At 47.5% G+C, this 15,129-nt stretch overlaps 1 protein-coding gene across 1 annotated transcript in view; it reads left to right on the forward strand.

Annotated features, from left to right (window-relative positions):
- LOC144264379 (dedicator of cytokinesis protein 2-like) overlaps positions 1 to 15,129 on the forward strand; it is a 336,931-nt gene that overhangs the window by 132,072 nt on the left and 189,730 nt on the right. The gene's annotated exons all lie outside the window — the stretch shown is intronic.

Here is a 15,129-nt window from a genome sequence, read left to right on the forward strand (position 1 = left end):
AAGGAGGTGCTTACTCCTGAGTCAGGACTGACTCCAGTGCCATAGCAACAAGGTTCTGAACAGTAAGAGTCCCAGGGCAGAATGACTGTGGTGTTCCCAGCTGATGTGGCCGGTGTGAGCAGTGGGGGGAAATGAGCTCTGTGCGCACACTATCTGTAAATCATAGAATAGAAGAGGTCCCTTCCAGCCCTAGACAAGAGGTCATCTAGTCCAGTGGCTCTCAACCTTTCTAGACTACTGTATCCCTTTTAGGAGTCTGATTTGTCTTGCGCACCTCAAGTTTCATCTCATTTAAAAACTACTTGCCTACAAAATCAGACATAAAAATACAAGAGTGTCACAGCACACTAGTACTGAAAACTTGCTGACTTTCTCATTTTTACCATATAATTATAAAATGAATTGGAATATAAATATTGTACTTACATTTCAGTGTATAGTATATAGAACAGTATAAACAAGCCATTGTATGAAATTTTAGTTTGTACTGACTTGGCTAGTGCTTTTTATGTTGTCTGTTGCAGGCAAATATTTAGATGAGTTGATGTGTCCCCTGGAAGACCTCTGCGTACCCCCAGGGATACATGTACCCCTGGTTGAGAACCACTGCTCTAGCCCCCCCACCCCCGCTGAGGCAGAATTAAGATGTTTGTCTAACCTGCTCCTAAAAACCTCCAACAACAGGGATTCCACAGCCTCCCTAGATAATCTGTTCCATTGCTTATCTATCTTTAGAGTTAGAAAGATTCTTAATATCCAACCTAAATCTTCCTTGCTGCAAACTAAGCCAATTACTTCTTGTCCTACTCTTGGTGGACATGGAGAACAATTGTTCTTTTTTGAATGGATGCCAATGTGTATTCCATTCAGGTATGTGTGTACGCAGTGTACCAGAGCGAGAAGCTTTTGCCGCATTACCTATTGTCAAACTGCCTGCAGTAACTCAAGATGTGAGTACCAACCTCAGGGCAGACTAGAATCCTATTTTTGATGTCTCCAACTCAAGGAATATCTCCAACACACCTCTGAACAGCATACTAACCCACAGAGACTGGTAATAGCTCACCTTACCTGATCGCTCTCATTACAGTGTGTATGGTAACACCCATTGTTTCATGTTCTCTGTGTATGATAAAATCTCCCCACTGTATTTTCCACTGCATGCCTCCGATCTGTAGCTCATGAAAGCTTATGCTCAAATAAATTTGCTAGTCTCTAAGGTGCCACAAGTCCACCTGTTCTTTTTTGCAGGGAACCAGGTCACAAATCCCAAATTGGTTATGAGCTTTATCCTTAAATTTCACCAACCAATTATAAACTCCTCAGGCACTATAACAGCCTAACCACGGGGTGACAGACAGTCCCATTAGGCATTCCAAACTGTCTCACCTGCCTTTGAGGTGGGTGGTCCCTTACACTGAGAGTCATAGCAATACTCAGATTACTTCCAGTCAAAAAGGACCAGTCACTTACCACAGGTCAGCTGCACCTTAGATCTCACACTAAAGACAATGCTTGTAGCCAGTCCTATAATAAACTATATTAAGATTTATTATATAGGAAAAGGAAATAGAGTTATTTACAGGATTAAAGCAAGTAAATATATATGCACACAAATGATTTCCAATCTTACTTTTCAAAAGGTAATAGAAGCTTCTGTAATAAGAAAGCTCTATATGTTCTTTAGGGCTAATCCAGACTAAGCAGCTGGGGATCCTTTGCTTATGCCTAGAAACCTTGCCCCCTAGAGTCCAAGCAGCACAGAGATATAGTTCCCTCTCGGTAGGGGTTTTTATCTCTCTCCTCCCTTGTACTCTGAGCTGACAACTCAGCTAACAGGAGGAATTCACTTGCATGACTCATCTTCATGGTGTGGGGAGGGCAGAACAACAAAATGCCTTTTCTTCTCTTTAATGTTCCATAATAGCCTGTCTGGTATCGATGGACCTTCCCTGTTGGGCAGGAGGTAACACCTTCTGCTGGAGACCAGCACTTCACACAAGTTAATGTCTCTCTCCTATCTGGTGATTTACACAGCTACAGAGGCTCCCAACAGAACCACTCAAGTATTACCTTCTGATTTATAACATTTGTATCTGATATCATATGAATGCAGGCAGCAATTCAGAAGCATTCAATCAAGTCTAAACACATTCTTATATTTCTAATACTGATTTTAACAATACTAACACACAGATGAGCCAGACTGATTCAAGGTATATATGTCAGTTTTTCATACAGGCATGGGGACCTTGGCATAAGCTGGCACCTGGTCTGCCAGTGTCATACCCATCATGGCAGCACATGCGCTCTATACCTCCTCGTGGCAGCTCTTGAAGGTATAAGGGCAACACCACCCTAGTCCCCCTCAGTTCCTTCTAGTGGCCAGGGTCAGAATTCCCCATGTAGTTCTTACTTTGTTTTGCTGCTCATAGCTAGTTTAGCTTCTTCCTGAAAATAGTTTGTAATAAGTAGCAGTTTGTACCTGTGGTTAGGTTTTATTTAAAGCTTTTCAGTTTATTTAATAGTTACTACTTGGGCTTAGTGGAATGCAGAGCACTGAGGGCATGCAGGACTTTACAGGCTTCAAACATTGCCTTTTGTGTGGGGTTACTAGTTGTAATAGTGACCTCCACACGTGTTTCTTGTGCCTCAGTGAGGGACACATCAAGGAGAGGTAACATCTGCCACACCTTGAAAAAGTGAGTAGAGATTGCCAGGGATCTGTGTTTCCAGCAGGACCTCCTTGAACAAGCCATGAGGCTTGCTTTGGCAACAAAACCAGTGCCAGATAGCTCTGTCCATCCTCATTTGTCCACCAACCTTGCGGAAGCCCAGGATAGATTGTTGGACTCTGACTCCTCTCTAAGAAGGGGGGGTTGTTTGTCCTCTCCTGGGGTTCCCCGCAAGACAACCTAAGAGATGGAAAGAGGTTGTTCTTCGAGTGCTTGCTCATATCCATTCCAATTAGGTGTGTGCACGCTACGTACACAGGTTTCAGAGTAACAGCCGTGTTAGTCTGTATTCGCAAAAAGAAAAGGAGTACTTGTGGCACCTTAGAGACTAACCAATTTATTTGAGCATGAGCTTTCGTGAGCTACAGCTCACTTCATCAGATGCATACCATGGTTCGCTGGAAGGTTTTTCCCTTAGCAGTATCCGTCGGGTTGGCTCTGGAGCCCCCTGGAGTCACACCTCCATGGCACCGCATATAGGGCCCCACCACCTCTCTAGTTCCTTCTTGCCACCATTGACAGTCAGAGCGTTCCCTCTCTCATGTTCAACAAGCGATCCTCTAGCATAGTTTTCTGTAAATAGTTAAAGATAGTTAAAAAAAAGTTATATATTTGGACTTGGGGTACTGGGGGTTGTTTCCCTCTCCCATTTCCCCGTCCCTCTCCTGAGCCCAGGGCATGCCTCGGACCCAGGGGTTTAAGCTGTGTGGGGTTTGCCAGAAGCCTATGCCCAAGCGTGACCCACACTCAGCTTGTCTAAAGTGCTTAGGGGAGGTCCCATCAGGTGTAAGATCTGGAGCTCAGGGGAAAGGGGTTTTACTCCCGGTATTTCCTAATGCGGAAAGCAAAAGGGGGTCTCAGACCCATTTTGGACTCGCACAATCTCAACAGGTTCATGAAGAAACTAAAGTTTTGTATGGTCTCTTAGACCACTATCATCCCATCCCTAGATCCAGGAGATTGGTATGCCGCCCTTTACTTCAAGGACGCATACTTCCACATTTCCATAATCCTGCCCCACAGGTGCTTCTTAAGGTTCGCAGTCGGGAGTTCCCACTACCAATTCACAGTATTACTGTTCGGCCTATCATCGGCACCTTAGATGTTCACCAAATGTATGTCGGTTGTGGCTGCTTTTCCATGGAACAGGCAGGGTTCAGGTATTTCTGTACCTCGACTGCTGGCTAGTCAAGGGCTAGTCCAGAACATAAGTGTATCAATAGGTCACCCTCATAAGATCCACCTTCAGCACACTGGGCCTCCTTTGAAACACTCAAAGTCAATGCTCACCCCTACTCAGAGAATAGAGTTCATAGGGGCAGTGCTAGACTCTAGACAGGCCAGAGTGTTCTTATGAGATAACTGGCTCTGTGGATGAGGGGAAAGCAGTCGATGTGTTGTTTGTGTCAAAAGCTTTGCTAAAGTCAAGGGTCTCCCACAGTATTGTTGCCAGTAAGTTAAAGTATGGGCTGGATGAATAGACAATAAGGTGGATAGAAAGCTGGCTAGATTGTCGGGCTCAACAGGTAGTGATCAATGGCTCCATGTCTAGTTGGCAGCCGGTATCAAGTGGAGTGCCCCAAGGGTCAGTCCTGGGGCTGGTTTTGTTCAATATCTTCATTAATCTGGAGGATGGTGTGGATTGCACTCTCAGCAAGTTTGCAGATGACACTAAACTGGGAGGACAGGTAGATACACTGGAGGGTAGGGATAGGATACAGAGGGTCCTAGACAAATTAGAGAATTGGGCCAAAAGAAATCTGATGAGGTTCAACAAGGACAAGTGCAGAGTCCTGCACTTAGGATGGAAGAATCCCATGCACCGCTACAGACTAGGGACCTAGTGGCTAGGTAGCAGTTCTGCAGAAAAGGACCTAGGGGTTACAGTGGATGAGATGCTGGATATGAGCCAGTGTGCCCTTGTTGCCAAGAAGGCCAATGGCATTTTGGGCTGTATAAGTAGGGGCATTGCCAGCAGATCGAGGGACGTGATCATTCCCCTCTATTTGACATTGGTGAGGCCTCATCTGGAGTACTGTGTCCAGTTTTAGGCCTCACACTACAAGAAGGATGTGGAAAAATTGGAAAGAGTCCAGTGGAGGGCAACAAAAATGATTAGGGGACTGGAACACATGACTTATGAGGAGAGGCTAAGGGAACTGGGATTGTTTAGTCTGCGGAAGAGAAGAACAAGGGGGGATTTGATAGCTGCTTTCAACTACCTGAAAGGGGGTTCCAAAGAGGATGGATCTAGACTGTTCTCAGTGGTAGCAGATGACGGAATGAGGAGTAATGGTGTCAAGTTGCAGTAGGGGAGGTTTAGGTTGGATATTAGGAAAAACTTTTTCACTAGGAGGGTGGTGAAACACTGGAATGCGTTACCTAGAGAGGTGGTGGAATCTCCTTCCTTAGGAGTTTTTAAGGTCAGGCTTGACAAAGCCCTGGCTGGGATGATTTAGTTGGGGATTGGTCTTGCTTTGAGCAGGGTGTTGAACTAGATGACCTCCTGAGGTCCCTTTCAACCCTGATATTCTAGGATTCTATATCTCAATCGCATTTCCAGGCCATTCACGACATCATATAGGACCTCAGATGGTTCCCTATAACCACAGTAAGGAGTTGCTTTAAACTCCTAGGTCACATGGCATCTTGCACGTATGTAGTGCAATGTGCAAGGCTCAGACCTTTCCAAGCCTGGCTAGCATTGGTGTATCGACCGATCAGGCACAGCCTAGATGTTGTGGTTACCCTTTCACTGGGGGTCCTCAAGTCTCTTCACTGGTGGCTTGACCTGCACTTGGTGTGCGCAGGGGTTGTGTTCTCCAAACCATGGGGTGGGGAGCTGTCAACGTTCCTTCCCCACTCTGAATTCTAGATTACGGATGTGGGGACCTGCATCAAAGACCCCCTAAGATTATTCTTACCAGCTTAGGTTAAAAACTTCCCCAAGGTACAAACTTTGCCTTGTCCTTGAACAGTATGCTGCCACCACCAAGCGTTTTAAACAAAGAACAAGGAAAGAGACCACTTGGAGACATCTTCCTCCAAAATATCCCCCAAGCCCTACACCCTCTTTCCTGGGGAAGGCTTGATAAAAATCCTCACCAGTTGATACAGGTGAACACAGTACCAAACCCTTGGATCTTCAGAACAATGAAAAATCAATCAGGTTCTTAAAAGAAGAATTTTAATTAAAGAAAAGGTAAAAGAATCACCTCTGTAAAATCAGGATGCAATACCTTACAGGGTAATCAGATTCAAAACATAGAGAATCCCTCTAGGCAAAACCTTAAGTTACAAAAAGACACAAACAGGAATATACATTCCCTCCAGCACAACTTATTTTATGAGCCATTAAACAAAAGAAAATCTAATGCATTTTCTAGCTAGCTTACTTACTAACTTAACAGGAGTTGGAAGGCTTACATTTCTGATCTGTTCCCGGCAAAAGCATCACACAGAGAGAACCCTTTGTTTCCCTCCCTCCTCCCCCCCCCCCCCCCCCGATTTGAAAGTATCTTGTCCCCTTATTGGTCATTTTGGGTCAGGTGCCAGTGAGGTTATCTTAGCTTCTTAACCCTTTACAGGTGAAAGAGTTTTGCCTCTGGCCAGGAGGGATTTTATAGCACTGTATACAGAAAGGTGATTACCCTTCCCTTTATATTTATGACAGGAGTACACCTTGGAGAGAACAGAACTCAGGGCCTCTGGTCTCCGGAGGAACTCTTGCTTCACATCAATGTGAGAGAGCTCAGGGCTGTCCGACTGGCATGTCAGGTCTTTTGGCCTCTCCTGGAGGGCATGTGCATATCGGTCCTGACAGACAATACAACAGCAATGTTTTATATCAGCTAACGGGGGCACACACTCCTCCCCCCTGTGTCAGGGAGCCCTCAAGCTGAGAGTTCTGCATAGCACACTCCATATTTTTGGAAGCATCCTGTCTTCCAGGGTCTCAGAATGAACTAGCAGACTATCACGAGTGGTCTATCTGCCCGGATGTAATAAGCAGTATCTTCTAGCAGAGGGGAGTTTCCCAGATCGATCTGTTTGCCACAGTGGCCAACAGGAAGTGCCTACAGTTCTGCTCCTTCCTGAACCACAGCCTGGATTCGATGGCAGACACGTTTCTGTTTCCATGGAAGGACTGCCTGTTTTACGCTGTAGTGAGGCGATGACTCACCAGTGCAGCTCCTCCTGCTGGTTGTCTCGGGAATTAGCTCTTCCAGCCTGGAGCGCCCTCTGCAGGCTGGTGTCTTGCCTGCCACTGGTCCCCCATATCCCTCCTGGACCCCAGTGCCCCTTTACCTTGGGGTGCTGCCCCCTGGCAGTGCTCCCACACTCTGGGTCTCCCCTCCCCAGGGAACCCCCAACCCTCTATCCCCTCCTTGCCTCAGTGGCTACTGCTAGTCACCCTCTAGCCCCTGCTCTCTGGGGCAGACTGCAGTTGCTAAACCACTCATCAGCAAGGGGGTTGGACCAGCTGCCTCTGTTATTCCCAGCCTACGCTTCTGTAGCCCCAGTACCTTTCCTGGCCTTTAGCAAGGCCTGCAGCCAGGGGTTTCTCCAGGCTGGAGCTCCCCAGCTTCTCTGGCCTTTCCCCAGCCCTGCTCCACTCCAGGTACCCTTATCTCCCAGGCAGCCAGTCCTTCCTCTCTCAAAAGAGAGCAAGAGAGAGACTTCCTGAGTTCCTGGCTCACAGCCCTTTTATAGGGCCAGCTGTGACCTGATTGGGGCATAGCCCCATCTGTGGCTGTTTCCCCAATCAGCCTAGGCTTTTCTCTCAACCCTGACCCTCTGTAAGGGCTGGTTTTTAACCCCTTCTGAGCCGGAGTGGGCTAACCACCCCGCTACATACGTGTTCCCTCCATACCGCTGATTCACAAGTCATCCTCAAAATCCAGAGCAACAGAACCTCGGTGATCCTGGTGGCACCAGCCTGGCCATGTCAGCATTGGTACACCATGCTATGGAACTATCACTCCACCTCTGGTTCTGGACCTCACTCAACATCATGGAAAGCTTCAGCACTCCAATCTCGAGTCTCTCCACCTCGCGGCCTGGAAGCTGCATGGTTGAACCCGCTAGAGCTCACTTGCTCAGTCCCCACTAGGGAGGTTCTTCTGGGTAGCAGAAAACCTTCGGCCAGAGCTACTTACCTGGCCAAGTGGAAAAGATTTGCGATTTGGTGCTTGCAGAGCCATATCCCTCCGACACAATTGTTGGTGCCCTTTAACTTGGACTATCTCCTAAAGTTGAAACAGTGCTTGTCTCACTCTTGATAAAGGTTCACCGGGCTGCCATCTCAGCTTTTCCACTAGAGAGCGTGGCCGCTCCATCTTCAATAACCAAATGGTGCAGCGGTTCCTCAAGGGGTTGGACATATTATATCTTCATATTCGGCGGCCCACTCCCACTTGAGACCTTAACTTGATACTCTTGAGGCTGATGGGGCACCCGTTTGAGCCCCTAGTGACATGCTTACTTCTCTACCTCTCCTATACGGTGGCCTTTTTGGTTTGCAATAACATCAGCCAGAAGGGTGTCTGAGCTCAAGGCTCTCACATCCAAGCCTTCATATACACCATATTTTACAAAGATAAAGTGCAACTGCGACCTCACCTGACCTTCCTCCCGAAGGTGGTCTTGAATTTCCACACCAACCAAGACATATTGCTTCCAATCTTTTTCCCGAAACCCCATGCAAATAGCTGTGAGCAGAGTCTCCGCTCCCTGGATGTGCGGCGTGCACTGGCATTTTATATTGAACTAAGCTGTTCCACAAGTCAAACCAGCTGTTTGTTGCGGTGGCAGACAGGATGAAAGGCCTCCCAGTGTCCATGCAAAGGATATCATTTTGGATCATGTCCTGTATCTGGGTTTGTTACGATCTCGCAAAGGTCCCCGCCCCTGCTCTGACTGTGCACTCTACTAGAGCTCAGGCATCTTCAACGGGCTTCCTGGCCCAGGTACCGATCCAGGAGATATGTAGAGCAGCTACATGGTCCTCTGTCTACACCTTCACTTTTCATTATGCCATCACCCAGCATGCCAGGGACAATACAGTGTTCGGCAGGGCAGTGCTTCAGTCAGCGATTCCATGAACTCTGACCCCACCTCCTACATAAGGCTTGGGAGTCACCTAATTTGAATGAATGAGCAAGCACTCGAAGAAGAAGAAACAGTTACTTGAAGGGTTCATGTAGAGTTCATGCACCTGAAAACATTCAGGGCACACCCTGACTGTTGTGTAGGAGCAGTGCACACACAGCTCTGTCCAAGGACATGGACCATGGAAAGTCGCCCAGAGGACATGAACCGTGGAAAGCTTCCTTAAACTCGGCTCAAAGCCTAAAAACAAAAATTGTAATAAATAAAAACTAATAAATAAAAATATTAATCAAAATCATATTATTTCCTTTGTTAATGCCTTTTACAATCAAAATATATAATACACAAAAAAATTTAAAAAAAGCTAACAAAAAGCAATCCCGTCAACAAACCAGCCTGCTTGCTTGCTTAAAGCCATGTCCTGTCTTATATTTAAACCGCAACAGTTACTCACCTTCTCGTAACTGTTGTTCTTTGAGATGCGTTGCTCACATCCATTTCAAACCCACCCTCCTTCTCCTCTGTCGGAGTATCCGGCAAGAAGGAACCGGAGAGGCGGCGGGGCCCTATATGCGGCACCATGAAGGCGCAACTCCAGGGGGCTCCAGAGCCGACCCGACAGATGCTGCTAAGGGAAAAACCTTCCAGCGAACTGTGCATGTGGTGTGTACACACCTAATTGGAATGGATGTGAGCAACACATCTCGAAGAACAGTTACGAGAAGGTGAGTAACCATTTCTTCTCTACGTCCAAAAGAGTCTCATCTTCTTCCTCAAAGGGAGGTTCTGAGCAGCACCAAGATTCACTGGTTACACAGAGTGGCGCCGAGCCATCCACCCCGTCTCCCTGATACCGAGACGAGAGTTTACGGCACCATAATCATCCATGTGGTGGCCGTTGAGTCTGATGCAGAGGGACATTGTCAGAACGTCCATACTGGGTGCAAACCAATAGACCATCTGGCCCAACATCCTGTTTTCTGACAGTGGCAGGTGCCAGATGCCCTGGTCTATTCAGTCCCTCTGAAGCAATTATTGAGTAATCCATCCCTTGTCATGCAGTCCCAGCTTGTCATGCAGTCCCATCCCTTGTCATGCAGTCAGAGGTGTAGGGACACCCAGACCATGGAATTGCATCACTGACCATCTTGGCTAACAGCCATTGATGGCTGTATCGTACATGAACTTACTTAGCTCTTTTTTAAACCCAGGTACACTTTTGACTTTCACAGCATCCCCTGGCAACAAGTTCCACAGGTTGCCTGTGCATTGTGTAAAGTATTTCCTTATGTTTCTTTTAAACATGCTGCTTATTAATTTCATTGGGTGACCCCTGGTTCTTGTGTTGCGTGCACTTTCTTCACACTAGTCATGATTTTATAGACCTCTCACATATCCCCCGTAGTCGCCTCTTCCAAACTGAGCAGCCCCAGTCTTTTTACTGTCCTCCTACGGAAGCTGTTCCATCCCCCTCAGCATTTTTGTTGCCCTTCTCTGTACTTCTTCCAATTCCAATACCATTGTTGAGATAGGGCAACCAGAACTACAAACAGTATTCAAGGTGTGGGTGTACCATGATTTTTATACTGTAGCTGCACACTGACTGAATGTTTTCAGACATTTAATTAGCTGTTACCACTTGGAGTCATTGTGGATAGTTGTCTGAAAACATCTGCTCAGTGTGCAGCAGCAGTCAAAAACCCGAAAAGAGTGTTAGAAACCACTAGGAAAGGGATAAATAATAAGACAGAAAATATAATGTAAATGTATGGCAGATGCACACTTTGAATACTGCATGCAATTCTGGTTACACCACTCCAAAAAAGAGATATCAGATTTGGAAAAAGAACAAAAAAGGACAACCAAAATGCTGAGGGGTATGGAACAGCTTCCATATGAGGAGAGATTAGAAAGACTGGGACTGTTCTGCTTAGAAAAGAGATGACTAGGGGCAGGGGTGGCAGGTTTGTAGAAATTTTGGTGGTGCCCAGAACCCACCCCCCCAAACTCTGCCCCACTGCCTAAGGCTCTGGGAGAGAGTTTGGGTTGGGGGAGGGGCTCTGGGGTGCAGGCCCAGGGCTGGGGAAGGGGATTGAGGTGCAGGATGCGAGAGAGGTTGGACTCTGGGAGGCAGTTTGGAGGGGGGAGGGGTGCAGAGAGCTGGGGTGCAGGCTCTGGAGAGAGTTTGGGGGCCAGAGGGAGGGGGTGCAGGCTCTGGGAAGGAGTTTGGGGGCAGGAGAGGATGTGTGGGAAGGGGGTGGGGATACAGGGTCTGGGACAGAGTTTGGGTGCTGTGCGCAGGCTCCGGGCTGGGACAGGGGCTGGGGTGCAGGAGGGGATGAGGGGTGCAGGCGCTGGGACTGAGTTTGGGTGCAGGCTGGGGGTGCAGGCTCTGGGAAGGAGTTTGGGGGCCAGAGGGAGGGGGTGCAGGCTCTGGGAGGGAATTTGGGTGCCGAACAGGGGGTGCAGCACTTACCTGGGGCTCCTAGGCAGGGCAGGCTGGGAGTCTCCATGTGCTGCTACCCCCAGGCACTGCCCCTGCAGCTTCCCATTGGCTGCAGGGGCACTTGGGCCGGGACACAGATCCACCCAGCCCAGGTGCTGTAGGGAGGAAGTCGCTCAGTTCCGCTGCCAGTGGTGAGTGGGGGCCCCGGGCTGTTTTAAATGGCCTGGGGGACGCGCGGGGCCCAGGGGCGGAAAGCGGGGCCAAGGGGGAGACCCGGCCCCAAACATTGCTGGAGCCGGGCCAGGAATATTCCTGGTGCCCAGGCACCGTGGGCCCATAGGACTCGCCGCCTATGACTAAGGGGGAATATGAGAGAGATCTATAAAATCATGACTGGTGTGGAGAAAGTGAATAAGAAAGAGTTATTTACACCTTCACATAACAGAAGAACCAGGGGTAACTCACTGAAATTAATAGGCAGCAGATTTAAAACAATCGAAAGGAAGTATCTTTCCACAGCACAGTCCATCTGTGAACACATTGCAGGAGATTATGTGAAGGCCAAAAGCATAACTGGGTTCAAAAAAATTAGATAGCTATTGATGAACCAATCCTCTATGAAGTTATTAGCAAAGATCGTGTAGGACACAACCCTAACCCTCAGACTGCTAGAAGCTGGGACTTAACAGGAGATGGATCACTCGATAATTGCCTTGTTTTGTTCATTCCCTCTGAAGCATCTGGCACCAGAAACGGTCAGAAGATAGAATACTGGGCTAGATGGATCATTGGACTGACCCAGTCTGGCCATTCGTATGTCTTTAGATATGAGGAAAGCATTGGCTTTTACTTGGACAGAACCCAGCTTGTTAGACAGTCTTCTAGGCTTTTTGTTTGTTATGCGGATGAAATGAAGGGTCAAGCAGTCTCAGTTCAAACAATCTCCAGATGGGTCATTTCATTTATTAATACTGCATATTCTGTAGCTAGCTCTCCTCCTGCTCCAATGCTCTCCGCCCACTCAGTGAAGGTGCAAGCGAGATCTATAGCATTTCTGAACAATGTTCCCATTCAGGACATTTGTAGGGTAGATACTTGGTCTCCTGTACATACCTTTACTCATCACTATGCCATCACGACTGTTTCCAGGTCAAATGCGAACTTTGGAAAGTGCTGAAGTCACTATTGAAATAGACTGAACCCACCATCTACAACACTGCTTATGAGTCATCTGAGTGGAATACACATCTGCATCCACTCAGTGAAGACAGGTTTCAGAGTAACAGCCGTGTTAGTCTGTATTCGCAAAAAGAAAAGGAGTACTTGTGGCACCTTAGAGACTAACCAATTTATTTGAGCATGAGCTTTCGTGAGCTACAGCTCACTTCATCAGATGCATACCGTGGAAACTGCAGCAGACTTTATATATACACAGAGAATATGAAACAATACCTCCTCCCACCCCACTGTCCTGCTGGTAATAGCTTATCTAAAGTAATCGTCAGGTTAGGCCATTTCCAGCACAAATCCAGGTTTTCTCACCCTCCACCCCCCCCGCCCCCCACAAATTCACTCTCCTGCTGGTGATAGCCCATCCAAAGTGACAACTCTTTACACAATGTGCATGATAATGAAGTTAGGCCATTTCCTGCACAAATCCAGGTTCTCTCACTCCCTCACCCCCCTCCAAAAACCCACCCCCATACACACACAGACTCACTCTCCTGCTGGTAATAGCTCATCCAAACTGACCACTCTCCAAGTTTAAAACCAAGTTAAACCAGAACATCTGGGGGGGGGGTAGGAAAAAACAAGAGGAAATAGGCTACCTTGCATAATGACTTAGCCACTCCCAGTCTCTATTTAAGCCTAAATTAATAGTATCCAATTTGCAAATGAATTCCAATTCAGCAGTTTCTCGCTGAAGTCTGGATTTGAAGTTTTTTTGTTTTAAGATAGCGACCTTCATGTCTGTGATTGCGTGACCAGAGAGATTGAAGTGTTCTCCGACTGGTTTATGAATGTTATAATTCTTGACATCTGATTTGTGTCCATTTATTCTTTTATGTAGAGACTGTCCAGTTTGACCAATGTACATGGCAGAGGGGCATTGCTGGCACATGATGGCATAAATCACACTGGTGGATGTGCAGGTGAACGAGCCTCTGATAGTGTGGCTGATGTTATTAGGCCCTGTGATGGTGTCCCCTGAATAGATATGTGGGCACAATTGGCAACGGGCTTTGTTGCAAGGATAAGTTCCTGGGTTAGTGGTTCTGTTGTGTGGTATGTGGTTGTTGGTGAGTATTTGCTTCAGGTTGCGGGGCTGTCTGTAGGCAAGGACTGGCCTGTCTCCCAAGATTTGTGAGAGTGTTGGGTCGTCCTTTAGGATAGGTTGTAGATCCTTAATAATGCGTTGGAGGGGTTTTAGTTGGGGGCTGAAGGTGACGGCTAGTGGCGTTCTGTTATTTTCTTTGTTAGGCCTGTCCTGTAGTAGGTAACTTCTGGGAACTCTTCTGGCTCTATCAATCTGTTTCTTTACTTCCGCAGGTGGGTATTGTAGTTGTAAGAAAGCTTGACAGAGATCTTGTAGGTGTTTGTCTCTGTCTGAGGGGTTGGAGCAAATGCGGTTGTATCGCAGAGCTTGGCTGTAGACGATGGATCGTGTGGTGTGGTCAGGGTGAAAGCTGGAGGCATGCAGGTAGGAATAGCGGTCAGTAAGTTTCCGGTATAGGGTGGTGTTTATGTGACCATTGTTTATTAGCACTGTAGTGTCCAGGAAGTGGATCTCTTGTGTGGACTGGACCAGGCTGAGGTTGGTGGTGGGATGGAAATTGTTGAAATCATGGTGGAATTCCTCAAGGGCTTCTTTTCCATGGGTCCAGATGATGAAGATGTCATCAATATAGCGCAAGTAGAGTAGGGGCTTTAGGGGACGAGAGCTGAGGAAGCGTTGTTCTAAATCAGCCATAAAAATGTTGGCATACTGTGGGGCCATGCGGGTACCCATAGCAGTGCCGCTGATCTGAAGGTATACATTGTCCCCAAATGTGAAATAGTTATGGGTAAGGACAAAGTCACAAAGTTCAGCCACCAGGTTAGCCGTGACATTATCGGGGATAGTGTTCCTGACGGCTTGTAGTCCATCTTTGTGTGGAATGTTGGTGTAGAGGGCTTCTACATCCATAGTGGCCAGGATGGTGTTATCAGGAAGATCACCGATGGATTGAAGTTTCCTCAGGAAGTCAGTGGTGTCTCGAAGGTAGCTGGGAGTGCTGGTAGCGTAGGGCCTGAGGAGGGAGTCTACATAGCCAGACAATCCTGCTGTCAGGGTGCCAATGCCTGAAATGATGGGGCGCCCAGGAGTTCCAGGTTTATGGATCTTGGGTAGTAGATAGAATATCCCAGGTCGGGGTTCCAGGGGTGTGTCTGTGCGGATTTGATCTTGTGCTTTTTCAGGAAGTTTCTTGAGCATATGCTGTAGTTGCTTTTGGTAACTCTCAGTGGGATCATAGGGTAATGGCTTGTAGAAACTCGTGTTGGAGAGCTGCCGAGCAGCCTCTTGTTCATATTCCGACCTATTCATGATGACAACAGCACCTCCTTTGTCAGCCTTTTTGATTATGATGTCAGAGTTGTTTCTGAGGCTGTGGATGGCATTGCGTTCCGCATGGCTGAGGTTATGGGGCAAGTGATGCTGCTTTTCCACAATTTCAGCCCGTGCACGTCGGCGGAAGCACTCTATGTAGAAGTCCAGTCTGCTGTTTCGACCTTCAGGAGGAGTCCACCTAGAATCCTTCTTTCTGTAGTGTTGGTAGGGAGACCTCAGTGAAGACA

This window comes from Eretmochelys imbricata, chromosome 4 (assembly GCF_965152235.1).
Source record: "Eretmochelys imbricata isolate rEreImb1 chromosome 4, rEreImb1.hap1, whole genome shotgun sequence".
NCBI lineage: Eukaryota > Metazoa > Chordata > Testudines > Cheloniidae > Eretmochelys > Eretmochelys imbricata.